The 16,195-nt window shown below is 35.3% G+C and overlaps 1 protein-coding gene across 5 annotated transcripts in view; it reads left to right on the top strand.

The window, feature by feature from the left end:
• Positions 1–16,195, top strand: part of GREB1L (GREB1 like retinoic acid receptor coactivator) — a 262,317-nt gene that overhangs the window by 118,109 nt on the left and 128,013 nt on the right. For all 5 annotated transcript variants that reach the window (XM_030842585.2, XM_030842584.2, XM_060310347.1 and 2 more), the window contains exon 2: positions 9,591–9,698. The gene's annotated coding sequence lies outside the window, so the exon portion shown is untranslated. The remainder of the gene's footprint in view (positions 1–9,590; positions 9,699–16,195) is intronic.

The following is a 16,195-nucleotide window of genomic DNA, read 5'->3' as shown; positions in this document are numbered from 1 at the left end:
AGCTAGTGTATATATGTCAATGCTACTCTCTTACTTCGTCCCAGCTTACCCTTCCCCCTCCCTGTGTCTTCTTTGGAGAAATGTCTATTTAGATCTTCAGCCCATTTTTGGATTGGGTTGTTTGTTTTTTTTTGACATTGAGCTGCATGAGCTGCTTGTATATTTTGGAGATTAATCCTTTGTCAGTTGCTTCCTTTGCAAATATTTTCTCCCATTCTGAGGGTTGTCTTAAATTTACATCACATTGTTTGGATTTATATTGTTAGCTCTTTATCTTAATAGGTTACTTATGTATTTCTTTCCTCATAGAAATGGGAACCGGGCTTCCCTGGTGGCGCAGTGGTTGAGAGTCCGTCTGCCGATACAGGGGACACGGGTTCGTGCCCCGGTCCGGGAAGATCCCACATGCCGCGGAGCGGCTGGGCCCGTGAGCCATGGCTGCTGAGCCTGCGCGTCCGGAGCCTGTGCTCCGCAACGGGAGAGGCCACAATAGTGAGAGGCCTGCGTACCACAAAAAAAAAAAAAAAAAGAAATGGGAACCTACTGTTTTATATTTTCCATTTCATATATTATGAACATAGTTCTATGTCAGAAATATACTTCTTATAGCTTTATAGAATTCCATTTATGGATGGATTTGTGAGGTTAAATGAGACAATGTACATGGGGTACATGGTAGGTACTCAGTAAATGGTAGTAGTTGTTGCTGTTACTATAATGTGCTTAACTCTTTCCTTATAGATGGAATAGTAAGTTGTGCCCAGGAGTGGGGATATTAATGTTCTACTTTATTATATACATAGTAGACATTAACTCTTTTCATTAGCTAGAAAAGTTTTTCTTTTTATTTGTTTTAGATGTTAAATATATGGAAGTTTGATATGTTCACTAGTCAAATCTGTCAATCTTACCCTTTGTGATTTCCAGGCTTAGAAAGCTAAATTCTCACTATGATACCATAATAAATCTTGGTACATGATAAATATCAGTGTAAAAAATATTTAATTCTGTTTCCTCTTAGTTTTTATTTGGTCTTATGTGGGTAGGCATATAAATGTATTTAGGTATAGATATTTAAATTTAATCTTTTGTCTGGTATTTATTTTTAGTGTCTACTCTAAGTTGTTTGTTAGCTGTTACTTTATAAATTGTTGATCATTACTTCAGTATAATTAAATGAACAATTCCTTCTTCCCTTTATTGTTTTATAATGCTCAATTATCATATAATAATCCTTATAGATAATAAGGTTTTTTTGGACTGTCACCAATGAGCTTCTCATTCATGTGCCGGCCCTGTATTTTAAGTTATTAAATTATTCAAACAATATTTTTGAGTGCCTGCTATGTAGGAGGACACCACAATAGGTGCTGTGATTTCAATAATAGGCAAAACTCCAAAAACATTGTCCCTACTTTCAATGTAGCTTAGAATTTAGGAAGAAAGGCAAACATTAAAACAATTGATCATCAAATTATATAGCTCAAAAGTGAATTAAAAGTTAAGCAGGAGATGAATAAGTTTCTATGAGAGCTTTCAGCAAAGGGCTGAGGAGATTATGGAAGCAGTGCTTCAGTTGGGATCTAAAAGATGAGGTGATTTAAGTAGGCAAAAGTAAAAGGATGGGTGGTATCACAGGCAGCAGGAACATAAGTGTCTAAAGGTTGGTCAGTGTTGCTGGAGCACCGCCTGTAGGAAGAGAACAGTGCAAGATAAGGCTGGAGAGATAGGCAGGGACATTTCCAATATTGATTTTTATCCTCAGCAATATAAAACTTCAAAAGTCTTTAGCAAAGAGTTGACATGATTATATTTGCACTGTGATGCAGAGAAGTGATTGGAGTGTGCCAGAGAGGAGGCAAGGAGAGCAACTAGGGAAGTTGGTCCTGGTTGTTGGCAGGAGGCCTCAGTTCCTACCTATGAGGACCTATGAGAGCTGCTTGGGTGTCCTTACAACACAGTGGTTGCCCCGTCTTAGAGCAAGTGATCCAAGAGGTCAAGGCAGAAACTGCAATGTCTTTTATGACCTTGGAAATCACACATTGTCACTTGTTCCATATTTTATTGATCACATAAGTCAGCCCTGATTTGATGTGGGAGTGGATTACACAAGAGGTGGGAATCATTGGGCCCATCTTGGAAGATGGCTACCACAGACTAGACTCAGTGGAATGCCAACATTTCATTGCTGGATAGTGTAATATGGGAGTGCAAAGGAAATTGAAAAGCAGCATAGGAAAGGAAGAAAGCCAGAAAGTTGTAAGGTGAAATCCAGTGGAAGGAAAGGAAATTTCAAGAAATATACTCAGAAGGAATGTTAGATGAGAACCGAAAAATATTCACTGGATTTAATGGCATGGATTTAATGGCCAAAAGCTCTTATGTTATAATTTAACATTTATTTTGACTCGCCTCCCCTTATAACCTTTTTTGAAAAGATGTTTTTCCCATCTTTTCTTTGATAATCTTCCTTATGAATTTATGGATGTTTTCATAATGTTCTCCCCAAATTCTACTGTTATTTTGATTGGAATTGTGTTGTTTATTATTTTGTTTGAGAAACAAGTAATTTTACAATTAATTAGGCTTCTCTACTCTGCATATTTCTCTGTGTGTAAATTTTCACTAAATCACCCAAATCAACTTTGGCAATTTAAAAAATGTTATCACAGGTCCGTCATTAAGATGAGTCCTGAGTGTTCTTTTTGTTGTTGCCATTGTGAATGGGATCGTTTCCCTTCCCCCATTACAACCATAGTGTTTTTGATCTGGAAATGTATTACTTTTATCCTTCATTTTATGGATATGGAAACAGGCCCAGAGAAGACAGGTGACTTGGCTATGGTGGGAAGGTTGGGAACCGCAGATCTTGGACATCCAAATCTTATTGTGCTACATGAATAGGAAATCAAGTTGCTCACTTACCCAGTCGAAACTTGTTAAAATTAATACTCCCTTAAAGTATCAGTTTCTTTGTATCAGATTTCTTTTTTAAAATAAATTTACTTATTTATTTATTTATTTTTGGCTGTGTTGGGTCTTTGTTGCTGCATGGGCTTCTTTGTTGCAGTGCACGGGCTTCTCACTGCGGTGGCTTCTCTTGTTGTGGAGCACAGGCTCTAGGTGCGTGGGTTTCAGTAGTTGTGCCACACGGGCTCAGTAGCTGTGGCTTGCGGGCTCTAGAGCACAGGCTCAGTAGTTGTGGCGCAGGGGTTTAGTTGCTCTGCGGCATGTGGGATCTTCCCGGACCAGGGCTTGAACCCATGTCCCCTGCATTGGCAGACAGATTCTTAACCACTGTGCCACCAGGGAAGTCCCTGTGTCAGATTTCAAAGTAGTAGCATACATTTTGTAGCACACCTCCAGTTTTTAGCGTTGTCATTTTGAAATATAGTGTCATGACTTGTGGAACTGCCTCTCATCTCCATTCAATTCTCCCAAGACCCGATTCCTACCAGACAGGAACTATTTCTTCTTTGAGGTCTAAATAGACTTAACAACCTATTGCACTGAATAAATATTTAATGAAGATTGAATATTTCCTCTGTGGTGGATCAATTACTCTTGTTGACTCTCTGAGGAAAGCTTTCTTTTTTAATGTCATGTGGTAGGTTAAGAAATTTGGTTTCCTGAATATTATTATTAGTGACAAAGTTTGTTTCAGTTATATAAAAATTCATGTCCCGTAGGTTTTTTCAGTTATCTATTTTTCTTGGTTTATATATGCAGTTTGAATTTTTATGTTATCTCATGCACAAATCTGAGATTCATTGACCTGGTAGCATGCAGTAAAGTCATTGGCTGTGAGAGTTGGTTTTTTTAGAATTTGTGGTATTTGGAGCTCTGAAAATGAAAAATATTTGCTAACAAGATGTAAGGATAGTTAGTTGTACCTTTTTAATGGAAGAAAATATTTTTTATTGATAAATATCACCAAAACATAAATAATTCTTTTCTTTTAATTAACAAAAATCTGTTTCTTGTATTTTTAACTATCAGTCATATATTTAATTTTATTCTTTTAAACTTCTCTTAACTGATATTAGGTTTAAATGAAATGCTTTTATATTTGCCTGTGGAGTCTCTAAATTTATAAAGTTGTTGAAATAACTTGAAAGTTTTCATCTTATAAAACCAGAATCACTATAGTGGAATCATTTAGGGCAAGTTGTTAATGTGGCGTTCAGATGGAATTTATCAGAATCAATTAGAAAAACAAACTCCTGTCATTGAAATGAAAACAGAAAACAATGAACAGGTAGGGGAAAGGGTGCATATATTTTTCATCTTCTTTGTATACTAGTAAGCATATGAACATAATTTTAAAATAGAAAATTCATGCCTAGTGACAAAATGTTCTCCATTTTTAAGGAATAACTTCACTGTTTCCCATATGATAACTTCTGGGACCTATATTTCAATTTAAATAACTGTTGACATTGTTTGGTGTTTATCTTACTAGAGGAAAATCGGGTGAGTGCGTGTGATGACAGTTACTGTTCAAATTTGATAACAAATGTAGAATAAATCAGTTGAGTCATAGTGGTCTGATATCTGTTTTTAAGGTCTTTTTGACCCAGGAGTCTGTGACCTGTGAAATCTCCACTTTTTTGGATTTGTTAAGATATTTTACAATGCAAGGATTTAAATTTACATGAACATCACTGCAGGAAGTTGGCTGATGTAGCCCAAAATGTAAAGGATATCAAGGTATAAATTGGAAAAAGTTGAAGAAGTTCTGACAACAATCAACATGTGTGAGAAGAAAAAGGCTGAAGTTAAGGAAGTTTCTTTCTTCTCCAACTTATTACAACAAAGAGAACCTGAAATTTAACCTGGTATTTTCAATGCTCTGATTACCTCAGCAGCATTCCATTTTGTGAAAGCATTGCCAAGAAAATGTACTCAAATCTTGAGTTACAAACTGTTCTTGCATCTGATTGGAAGGGGCATATAAGTTGTTTATAAGGTATTGCAGATCCAAAGCTGCACAAATGAAGGTTGAGACTTGGGGGAGGGTTCGAGTCAGGGAAGGGAAGCTTCCTAGACATTACAGCTCTGTCCAGAGGCCAAATGGGAGATAAATTACTGCTGGCCACCTCTCTTATTATTGAAATGGTTCAGCCCTGGGCTTTAACTGAAGGCCTTACAGGGTTTTGAAGTGCAAATAGGATGGTGAAGGGTAAACCCTTTTAGGGTTTCATTTTGATGGATTTTTTTTCCTGTGTGGATTTCTGGCACTGACTGTGATCTGGAGGAGGCCCTGAAAAAAGAAAAGTTTTGTTTTGTTTTTGATCAGTCAGACAATAAGAACTTTCCACAGGGGTGTACTTTTCCTGCATACAATATTGATCCTATTGTGTTTAAAGTAGATCTTTTAATTGGGTCTTTTTTTGAGTTTCTGCAATGGAACTGCCATTTCAAGGTCACGTCTCTCTCTTGATATTAACGCCAAAGTTTGATAGTGTTGAACGATGTGGTGCTTTTGGACCAGCAGTTTTGGGGGGATTACCTAAGGTCAATATGTATTAAACAAAGTTGTCTAGTTAAAGATCAAGTCCATATTAGAACAAGTCCTTTATATATTGATAAGCAGTCTGTAATTACTTAATCTTTTCCCCATTGAGTTACCTAATTGTATATATTCATTTAATTATTTTATATGCATTATGTTTTGCCAGTATTAAAATAAAAATCAGAAAATTCTGAGATTGTGAAATATTTGTATTATCTTATTTGTGCAGATACACTGAAGAGTTTGAGGAAATAAAGGAAACATAAAACAATGTTTAAGAAAAAGATATGTTGATTTATCAAGTTGAAAATTTTTCTTTTACCCAACAAATAATCCAAATGCAAGAGATAAAATAAAGTATCTTTTAAATTTTATATTTTTTTTAGTAAAATAGGAATGAGAAGAGTCATTAGTGACTTCAAAGAAAAATAAGTGTAACTTAAAGGTTTTTTGTGCAAAAATTTTAAAGAAAAATTAAAATATTTGTACTAAAGAAATGCCATTGTAAATGCTGACATTTCTTCTTAGAAATAAGGTTGACAGAACTTTTCTTGAGCACTTGACTTTTTATTTTAGATTTAACAAAGATATTTTTATCATTTACCCTGTTTGAAAATGATGATGAATTTAGCTGCAGCAGAGTTCTGTGTTCCTTGATATCTGTTATAAAAACGGGTTGTTAATCCTCATAATTGACATTGATCACAATGTTCTTAATTGCCCTCCAAATCAGTTGTTGTTTTTCTGTTCTTCTAAAATTTCCCTTCACGGTATTTAAATGTTAGAGTTAATTTAAAATTAAATTTAAATGTTAGAGTTTAAATTTGTCTTTAGCTGCATGAAGATTTTAAGTAAGATACTTAAAAAAATGAAAACCAAAACCCAAAAAAACCTAGATGACATCAAGCAGAGTCCCCTGCATCTACAGCATCCATGTCATTAGTTTGTTGCTGGGAGATGTTAATATGACCTTTTCTTTGTTAAAAAAGAGAGCTGTAGTCCTTCCCAGAATCCTCTTGTTAACCGTCTCTTTAACCCAAGTTGGAGGTTGTCTGATGAATGAATGATGAGCTTCTTTTATGAGCTACACATATTGTTGACATTGTGTTATGTATTGCTTTTTAATTTCTAACGTGTTTTTAATTTGCAAAGTATGCATATGCCTTTCACAGTGGCAGAACTGAGCCAGCATTTCTGAGTCTAGATATTGCTTTATGCAAACGAGATGGGTCAGCCTTAAGGATGCTGTATCATAAGCCTTAGATTTACTGAAACACACATGTAAATGAATTTCACTTTGAATATTGTTGAATGAAAGAAGATACTTGAGGAAGGCTTTTTTCCCCAAGACCTTCTCTTGCCTCTTGGCAAGTGAATTGCCCCAATATAAAAGCATTGAGGGGGGAAAAGTGAGCTGCAGAGTGAAAAGGCAATCCACAAATAATCACTCTTTTCTGCCTTTGATTGTGTCAGATTTTTTTGTGTGTGTGGCAATTGTTTTCTTTTTTGCTTAGAAGAGATTTATGGTCCAATGTCTGTCAAGTCAGCCCCTGTCTTAAGGTTACAGTTGTATTTCTCTCTGGAGTTCCTAGAGGTGATGTTATCTTTTGTTCACTCAGCAGTGTGGTGGTTCCTGAGAGCATCTGTCACTTTAGGCATTACAAGATGGATGGGTCTCCAGTGAACTGCTGGTTGAAGCAAATGGTGAAAATAAGAAAAGACAAGGGGTTTCAGGGTCTGCAGAGAGGACAGACAACAAGGAAATACTGTTAGAAATCAAGAGTAAGCTGAGCAATAGAGGAAGAGGGAGCAAAGATGGATCATATGTCCTTTTATAAACATCTTGGAAATCAGAGTCTTGGGGTTGCTGCTGTGATCTGAAGGGGACATCTGCATCATGGTAAACAATTCTGTGCTTTGGATTTTCAAAATGTGTCTGGACATTTTTTTTTAAAAAAAGGTGTGGGAAAAGTGTTGGGAAATTACAAAGATATAGAATGTTTTATGTAAGGATTTTACTATTTGGAGAACTAGTCTTTTAAAATGTGGTAAAGATTTACAAATTCTTTTATCTGTAATATATTACAGATAAATATTCTTTATATGTAATTTTTTATTATGCTTTTCTTCCTCTTTTCTTTTTTTTTTCTTTTCTTGTAAGCATTTGAGCATCTGTAGATAATAAAACGTTTGAAAAGTTTCAGCTACATAACTAACATCCTTACTGTTTACTGAAGTTTCTTTGATATTTTTGCAGTGGAATTCTGAAAATTCTATGCTTATGCCTTAGGGAGGCTGGGGGGCAGACATTAAGTAATTTTAAGTAACCTTCCACTTAATTTAATAGGCTCTTTGATGAGAGAAATACAATCGTTATTGATCTGTGAGAGCAAGGAGGAGATTTTGTATTATATTTAGAAATTCATTTTGTTGGTGAACGTCAAAATTTGTGAATCCCAGCTGATACAAAGTCCCTTCTGTGGTAGAGAAGGAACAGGAAGGAGGTTGGCCGGGGAGTAAGACAGGGGAAGGTGGTGTGTGTATGCGGTTGAAAAAAATGATTTTGTCAAAGTTTTTGGCGTTCGTCTATGAAAAAGACCATAGGTTGAAAGGCAAAGAAATTAAGATGATTAGAAGCTCTAAGCTATACAAATGGTGGAGTATCTTCCTTCTCTATGGGTGTAAATAATAGATGAAAGAGTAAGTGTGACAACAAAGGATCAGGTCGTTTAAGAGAATGTGTGCAGCCTGAGTAGGGGTCTGTGGCCCGGGGCCAAAGGTCTTAGCTTTGAGTGTAATTAGAAGAAAATACAAAAATGTCATTACTAGCAGGTGAAGTGTGCAGCACGTGGCCAAAAATTAGCAATTTTAGACTCTGAAGCAATTGGAATTGGATTACTGACCTTTTTTTAAAATCATTAAGGTCCTTGTGGAGTCATATAGTTTCATTGGCAGTAATGCAGTTTGACCTTGCTGACCATATGGGGTAATCTTGGGTTCGGATGGAGGGAGCAAGACTCCTGACTTACAAAAAGATGTCTATTTGTGGGTGGGTGGGTGCAAAATACATGAGATTGAAAATCTGCGACTTGCATTTTTAATTGTTCTTTTGCCTGAAGACGTTCTTCTGACAGTAAGAGAGGTAAGATATTTTTATTTCAAAATCTAAAATGGTTCTTTTCTCTCTTTCAAGTTGGCATAAAAGGAGAATAAAATGAAAGCCTTTTTTTTAGAAATATATGTTAATATAACTTTAAATGTTTTAGTGCCATAAATATGCATTTTGAAATTAGAACATTCTTAAGAAAATCCTCTTTTCTTTTTAGACACAGTAACAAAATAGAAACACTTCTAAGTTATGTAAAAAACAATGACAAATAGTTTTTATTTCACTTGATGCCTTATGACTGTATTTTCTATTTTTTCCATGCAATAGTTTATATTGACTATAATCTAGCAGAGAGAATAATATGCACACTGTAATTTTCAACCAGTTATATGTAATTATAATTATTTAATTTCTTCTAAGAATACACTACTCAAAAGCGTAGGAAACTGTAGCTCTTTTTATTCTTGCAGGCTTTCTTCCTTGGAAATTATTAAAGCGTTCATTTCAAAAAGTAGAAAAATAATTTTAATCAATATAGTTATGTTTTAAATTTTTGATACTTCTTTGGGAAGGTAAATTTTGCTCAAGCACCAGAGATTATAAAACTCAAACTCCTTAGGGTAAGGAAATTACCTTTCACTAATTTCATTTCTGAAAATAAAAATAGTCTCTGGGCTTTAAGCATTATGGTAACACCTGTCCAAAATGCAGACTTAACAGATTTATTCAACTTATATTTAGTAGGGGGAACTCTTCAGAAAAGAAATTCTTTTTGAGTATATAAAGAAGGAGGAATATCTATATTTGCCATTTATGACATATGGAGTTGTGTAAGAGTTTGATAATCCATTTCTAATTGGAATTTTTGTAGAATTGTAAATATTTAAATTACCGTATTATGGAATATAATGCATTTGGAAATTAACTCATGTCTTTACGTATATATTATTTTTTATGTTTTTGCAGGTACAAAAAAGCTTTAAACAAGTAAAATCTAGGCAACAGGCTCCCTGAAGTGTTGACAGCCCAACTTAATCATGAACGTGATTCAAAAATGTTAATAAATAAACCAAGGTATTGTACAATTATAATATGCCCCCTTTCAAATTTTTTAAGATCAAATATTTTTTGGAATATATTTAGAATTTAGATAAAGCTACTGTCTTTGGTACTTAAACTGATGAAGCAGATATTTCTAAGAGCTCCTCTCCTTCTGTTTCCTCTCCTCCCTGCTTTCCTCTCCCCTCCCCCATCCTCTCCACCAAAAAACAAAAACAAAAACAAAAAAAACACCCAAAACAAAACACTTTCTCAGCTCCAAGGTTTTTTTTCTTACAACAGCCTCTGTGTTATATTTCCTGTATACCTAAATTAAGACAATAAGAGTTCAGTTCTCGATTCTTCTTTGTTGATTGTGGTTTTATCTTTCAAGTTGTCTAACAAGAGAGACATCTAGATTATTGGCCTCTGCAGAAAAACCCAAACCATATCTAGTGACCACATATATTTAAACTTTTTATCATATAATAGTATCCTGAGATGTATGTTTTAAAAATTTTATAAAAGTTTTCTTTTTCTATTTTTGGAAGCCTTTTAATTTAGAAAAGAAAAAAAGGTGATACTGTCCTTTTTTCCCTCCTATGTCAAAGAAAATCAAAAGTGTGCTTAGAATTGAGAATTTAGGGATACTGTTTAGGTAACTCTTGTCTGTTCAGGGCATAACCCAAGACTGGCTCCCTCCTTTTGGAAGTTAAAACGTGCTTCAATAGCCTGGCATTTCCAAAAGAGGCCAAAGATCTTTTCCTCTTTTATGACCCATCGTATCCTTTTGAGGCCAAAAAGAACAAGAGGGTCATTGCCACTTTAGCCGGGTCCCTGTTTGTTCCTTCATGGTGACCACGCAGATCCTGAAACCTAGTATTGGCTTAACATTTGGGCCTGGAACATCTGGAAAATGGTCTGAGAAGGAGCAGAGGAGACAGAGAGAGGGAGAACTGTTGCGTTTTGTTACACCAGGTGCTAGGAGGAAGCAACATTGCCTTTTTGATATGGGAGGCAAATTCTGCGGGCCCTGGAGTTAGGCTTCAACAATTGAAGAGGTCAAAGGACAGCTGAGTGGGGTCAGTGAGACACCATGGGGTGTATTTTGTTACTGAGTAAAAGGAGCAGCCTCCTAAAACCTTAAAGGATTCTCTTGAAAATCTGTGTTGTGAAAAGGTTTTATGAGTCTCATGGCAAAAACTCCTGATTTATCTAAGGAATGCTTGCTTTTGTCTAATGGAAGGATAATCCTTACCAAATGTTGGCAACTACTATAAGAGTCAATATAGGTCTGAAAGAACAGTTAGGGTTTGAAGTGTACTTTGCTTTCCAAAATGTTTATCATTTTAATGTTTGTCTCTCAGTGAAGAATTTTACACTGTTGAAATACCACCTTTTTCTTTCCTTGGAGCAGAAAGTGGCATGTCTGGGGGTGGGGAGGGGAGGTGGGTAAGGAATGAGCTTACATTAATTTTAAAATTATTCTAACAAGCTGTTGACTGACCCCAAAGCAGGATATTATAAACCTTTAAAAACTCCAAAACTTAACTCTAAAAAGTTCTTTGACTTTATTTTAACATACAAAGGGAATACATGGCACTTCATGTGCCATTTATTTTTGGATTACAGAAGTTTTGTTTTTTTAATTTAGTTGTATTTCATAGAAATGGGTATCAGTTGATGAATAACTTTAAAACTTGGGTTTCTCCCTGACTGTGTTTCTTGTGCATTTTGTAGTAGTAAGAAGAAAAACAATGTCAGAGTCAAGAATAGAGAATAAGAAAAACAAATAGAATAAATAATTTTCTCTTTGAAAGGAAATGGAGAAAGTGGAGCAATCTGCATGTGGTAAGAACTCTTTGCCATGCAGCCCGTGACTTCAAGATACCACTTATATGATTGTGGAGACTTTCGAAGGGTGTTGCCACCTGGCAGATAGGTAGTAAAAGGTAGAGGAATTTGGCAGTATTTTTATAGCCCAGTTTATATACTATATACATGTACCTAGACATAGAATGTGTGTATTACAATACGTGTAGTAAAGAGGAAAAGATAAAATGATGAATAGTATAAAATAGGCTTTGTTAAGCATTTTCTTGCTAATGTATAACTTTACAATAAGTTTGAATTACTTGTGTGTGTGATTTTTTAAATCCTTTTAAATAATTATTCATTTTAAAGCCACATGTACATACATGTAAGGCTTAACGGTGCAGTGTGCTCTGTGTCTATTTTTTCAAGGTTAAAGTGCCTTTCAACAACTAATTTAGAAACCTAAGTGTAGTGACTGATAATTGCCTAAAGAAAACCCACAGCTGTTTAAGTAGCACTGAAATTGTGGCAAAACTGACAAATACAATTAGCAATGTTAATAAGATAAGAAGATGGAAAGTCAGGAGCAGATGACCAAGTGGAAAGCTGAAGGCAGCAGGAGTAACACATCCCTATAAGACCAGAATGTTCATAGTTGCTTTGAATTTCCAGTGCTTTTCCTTTTAAGCTAAGCCCCTCTTTTACTATCTGAATTACCACCTGAATGGGTGTTTGCAGATTAAATAATTCAGATACGTGTGTTCAGTCCCTAACTCACATCTGATTTTGAAAGAAGACAGCAGTAGCAGCTAAGAAAATCAGTCAGATTTTGCTGATTCCAAGACACAGTTTTATTCGTGGTGCTTTTTAAAAGTCAATTTTAAATGTATTTCTATTTGACTGTAATTACTGAGAGTGGGAATTTCTTTACCCCTCTTTGCACCCTTATAATTCTTATTAGTCAACTACATATATTACAAAGGAGACCAAAGCCCCTGTTTTGTTTTATTATTACGAAAACAAAACAAAAAACCTGCAGAAGTCTTTAATGTGTTCTTATTAATTATATTTATCTGGTTAATGTTCATAGCCTGATTTCCAAACAATTTCTTAGGAAAATTAAGTGGGGATAGGTAAATAAGAAAAATTAGGTGAATGTTACATGCAAAATATTTAATCATCTGTGTTCTTCCCCTTATACTTGTTAAAGCATCCTATGAAAATTGGAAAATCATTGTAGTATCTTTTGAAATTCTACTCTGCATTTGGGAAATTGGTTTTTGCCTCTGGTGCTTTATGCAGATTTTAATGATTGTTGTGATAAATCCCCAGAAGTTTGTTCTCTCGGAAACCATAGAGACTCCTAACTCTCTGAGTGTGGCAGCCTTGATGGATGTGGTAAGCCACACTTTGGAAGCATTTCTGGTTATTTAATGTTTTCTGTTCTGGATTATTGACTCTTCTCCCTGTTGAAAAATTGGTCTCTGGTGACATGGTAGAGGTCACACGTTGCCTATTATTGTTTTGCTTCTTTGATCTAACACAGCGATTGCCTCTGGTAATTATACTAGTTCCAGAGAGTCTTGATGAGATGTGTTTATTTTACAGAAGAATTTCTGGTATTTCAAGGAAGAAAGTAAAATTTCCAGTAGTAACACGTAACTCCTTGTCACAAAGGAAAAATAGCATTGTCCTTTATCTTTTAATTTTGACAGATTTTACATAATCATTATGAAATTAGTTCATATGTGACAGTAATTATTTCTATGGCAATTTAAGACGTATTGCATATCTGTAAGTATATTGGTAAAAACAGTTAATTTTAGAATAAAGTTACTAGGGCTAGGTTTTTATTTCAGTACTTAAAATACTTTTGGCTTCAGAAACTGTCAAAAGAAAGTCACCCAGATTTAAATGTACAGAACTATTAAAAAAGGTTGGAAACTTTGTGTTTTAATCTGTTTGCATTTTCTAAAGATTTTCAGCAAGTAGGATGAATAAAAATGAAATAGAACACTTTTGTTTTGAATGCATCATTAATTTTGTGCTTTTTTTGGAATGTGCTTGGGAAGAGATAGTATCTCTTCAAACCTGTTTAATGTATAATTGGGTAAGACACAAAAAAGCTCAATGTATTCTTTTTTTTAAAACTCAACTCCAGCTGTAAACACAATATTTTCCCCCAGGTGATTGCAATTTAATGGGGGGTCAGACAAATACTAGACCCAACTAATTTTAATTAAGAGCAACAAATATCAATTTAAATGGATAAATAAAATGCAAAAAGCACAAAAGAGAGAACTGTGAATAAACGCTTGTTTTTAATTTTGAATTATAAACTCTTTGAGAACTTGAAAGAGCCATGTTTGATTTCTTGCTCTAGTAGTTACACATTATCACTCTCATCAGTGAATATTTTTGACAGAGAAAGGACATGTAAGCAGTAATGCCTATAACAAGTAACTTTTTTATATGAAGTCAAAGAATCTGATAGCTATAAGGGACAATAACGATTTGTGTGTATGATTGTAAAATTTCTTAATAAGTGAATTGTATATACCACCAAATACCAGCTTTTGGAATTTTTACATTGCTGGTCATTTGTTCCCAGAACAATGCCCCCAAATCTACTGCTGTGCCCAACACATACAAGGAGGTGCCTCAACTTTTCTTAGTATCCTCGATGTAGCACAAGCTTAAAAAAAACCCACATATTACTTCTAACATTTTCTGCACATTTATTTTGTGCCAGGCACTATTCTAAAAATATTATATGTGTATAACTTCTCATGTATTCTCACAAAAACCTATGATGTTGATTGTACCACCCCATTTTACAGATGAGAGATTAAGTAACTTGCCCAATATCATGCAGGGTAGTAGGTGCAGGATTTGACTTAAGGTCATGTGACTCCAGAGCCTGTGTGCTTAACCACTTCAATAGTGGGATTTCTATAAATGCTGCCTGCCTGGGTGGATGATTGTTAAACTTTGGAAAGTGGGTGACAACATCTATAGAGAAAAAGATAACAAACCACTGACAAGTTATACGAAGTTGTCTATTTAGTACTATGCCTGGCACAGTCAATAAATTGTGCCTTAAAAAAAAAATCAAACCGAAGACAACTACACACACATACACACACACACAAACAGAATGTATCATTTTCACTCTCACCTTTTTTTCTATTTCAAATAGCTTGGTTTAGTGGGGGAAAATAAAAACATGGGCTTTTGAGTCTAAATTTGAATTCTAGTTCCATCACCTACAAACTAGATAACCTTGTCTCCTTGCAGAAACTGGATCAGTTGCTCTGTCTACCTGTCCCTCTTTCTGAATCTGCTTGTTTCCACTTGGTTTCATTTAACTTGGTCCTCCATCCTATAAATGGAAGTTAGCTCTAGAGTTTGACTACATTCCTTACACCCTTTGGCAGGAATATGTCCTAGGTAGTGTGTGTGCTTCATATTGTCTCCCATGGGGAGGCACACGTGTCTCATTGCCTCACTTTTAGTGATGCTAAACTTGATCAGTGGTTCAGGAGGTGACAGACCCCTCCGCATCAACCTTTTATCTAATGGTTTCACTTATTCTCATTGCCTAAATGAATTTTGCATTAAGGGCTGCAAAGTGATCATTTTAAAATTCTGTCATTCTTTCTACATTTATTAATTGGAATTCTTCATCAAAAAAATAAAAACTCTCAAGAACCAGGGCTGTTTGGATTCTTCAGAGTATAGTATGAGCAGGATAAATGTTTCACTCTTTCCTTTTCCTTTTAGTAGCATGCAATCAGGTGCTTTGTTTGGGTTTTTTTTTTTTTTTCCCAAGAGGAGTTCTCTTTTTCTACTTGAGAGGCAAAATTAATTTGCACATTTTTATATTTTAAATGTGCTTCAGTCCATTGCATTTATTCTCTTTTATGTTCAATTTCTCTCATCTTTGGCCCGTGGGAACCCTTCATGTTGATTCCTGTCTTTTGACATGACCAATTAGTCTCTGATAGCTCCTTTGCTTTCTGGCACAAGATATTCAAGGATCATAGTGTGTACAGTTGTCCCACAGTATCCACTGGGGGGATCGGTTCCATGACCTGCCGCAGATACCAAAATCCACAGATGCTCAAGTCCCATAGTCAGTCCTTGGTAACCACGGATTCAACCAACCACATAATGTGTAGTTCCAAATGTGGTATTTCCTGCCCCAGACCTGGAATTGGAGCCTTCAGGGAGACTTGATTCTTTTCAGTGAGTATGCTAGTAGGAAACCACAGAGTACTAGGAAGTGCTTATTGTTTATTGAATTGTCATTGCTTCTGGGACTTTTCAGTAGACAAAGCTTGGAACTACAAATTTGAAACCTTCTAAAAACTATATATTCCCATCTACCTGCTCCATAACCTAATTTGCTATTAAAACCAGGCAACCCTAGTGTCTTAGATTCAGTTCTTTTTCTTTTACACCCTACAGCCCTCCCTCGGTATCGACAGGGCATTTGTTCCAGAATCCACCAAATCCACCAAAATCCACGGATGCTCAAGTCCCTTATTTAAAATGGCTAGAATAGTTGGTCCTCCGCATCTGCCAGCTTCTGCATCCTCGGATTTAACCAACTGAGGACTGATTTCATGGTTAGGTGCAGAAACCCGCTGCTACCAAAGGCCAACTGTACATGATTTAAAAAAAAAAAAATCAGAGTTCGTCTTGTTCTTACTAGT

Source organism: Globicephala melas, chromosome 13 (assembly GCF_963455315.2).
Source record: "Globicephala melas chromosome 13, mGloMel1.2, whole genome shotgun sequence".
NCBI lineage: Eukaryota > Metazoa > Chordata > Mammalia > Artiodactyla > Delphinidae > Globicephala > Globicephala melas.
The sequence above is the reverse complement of the archived record's forward strand: the minus strand, read 5'-3'. Positions and strand labels throughout refer to the sequence as shown.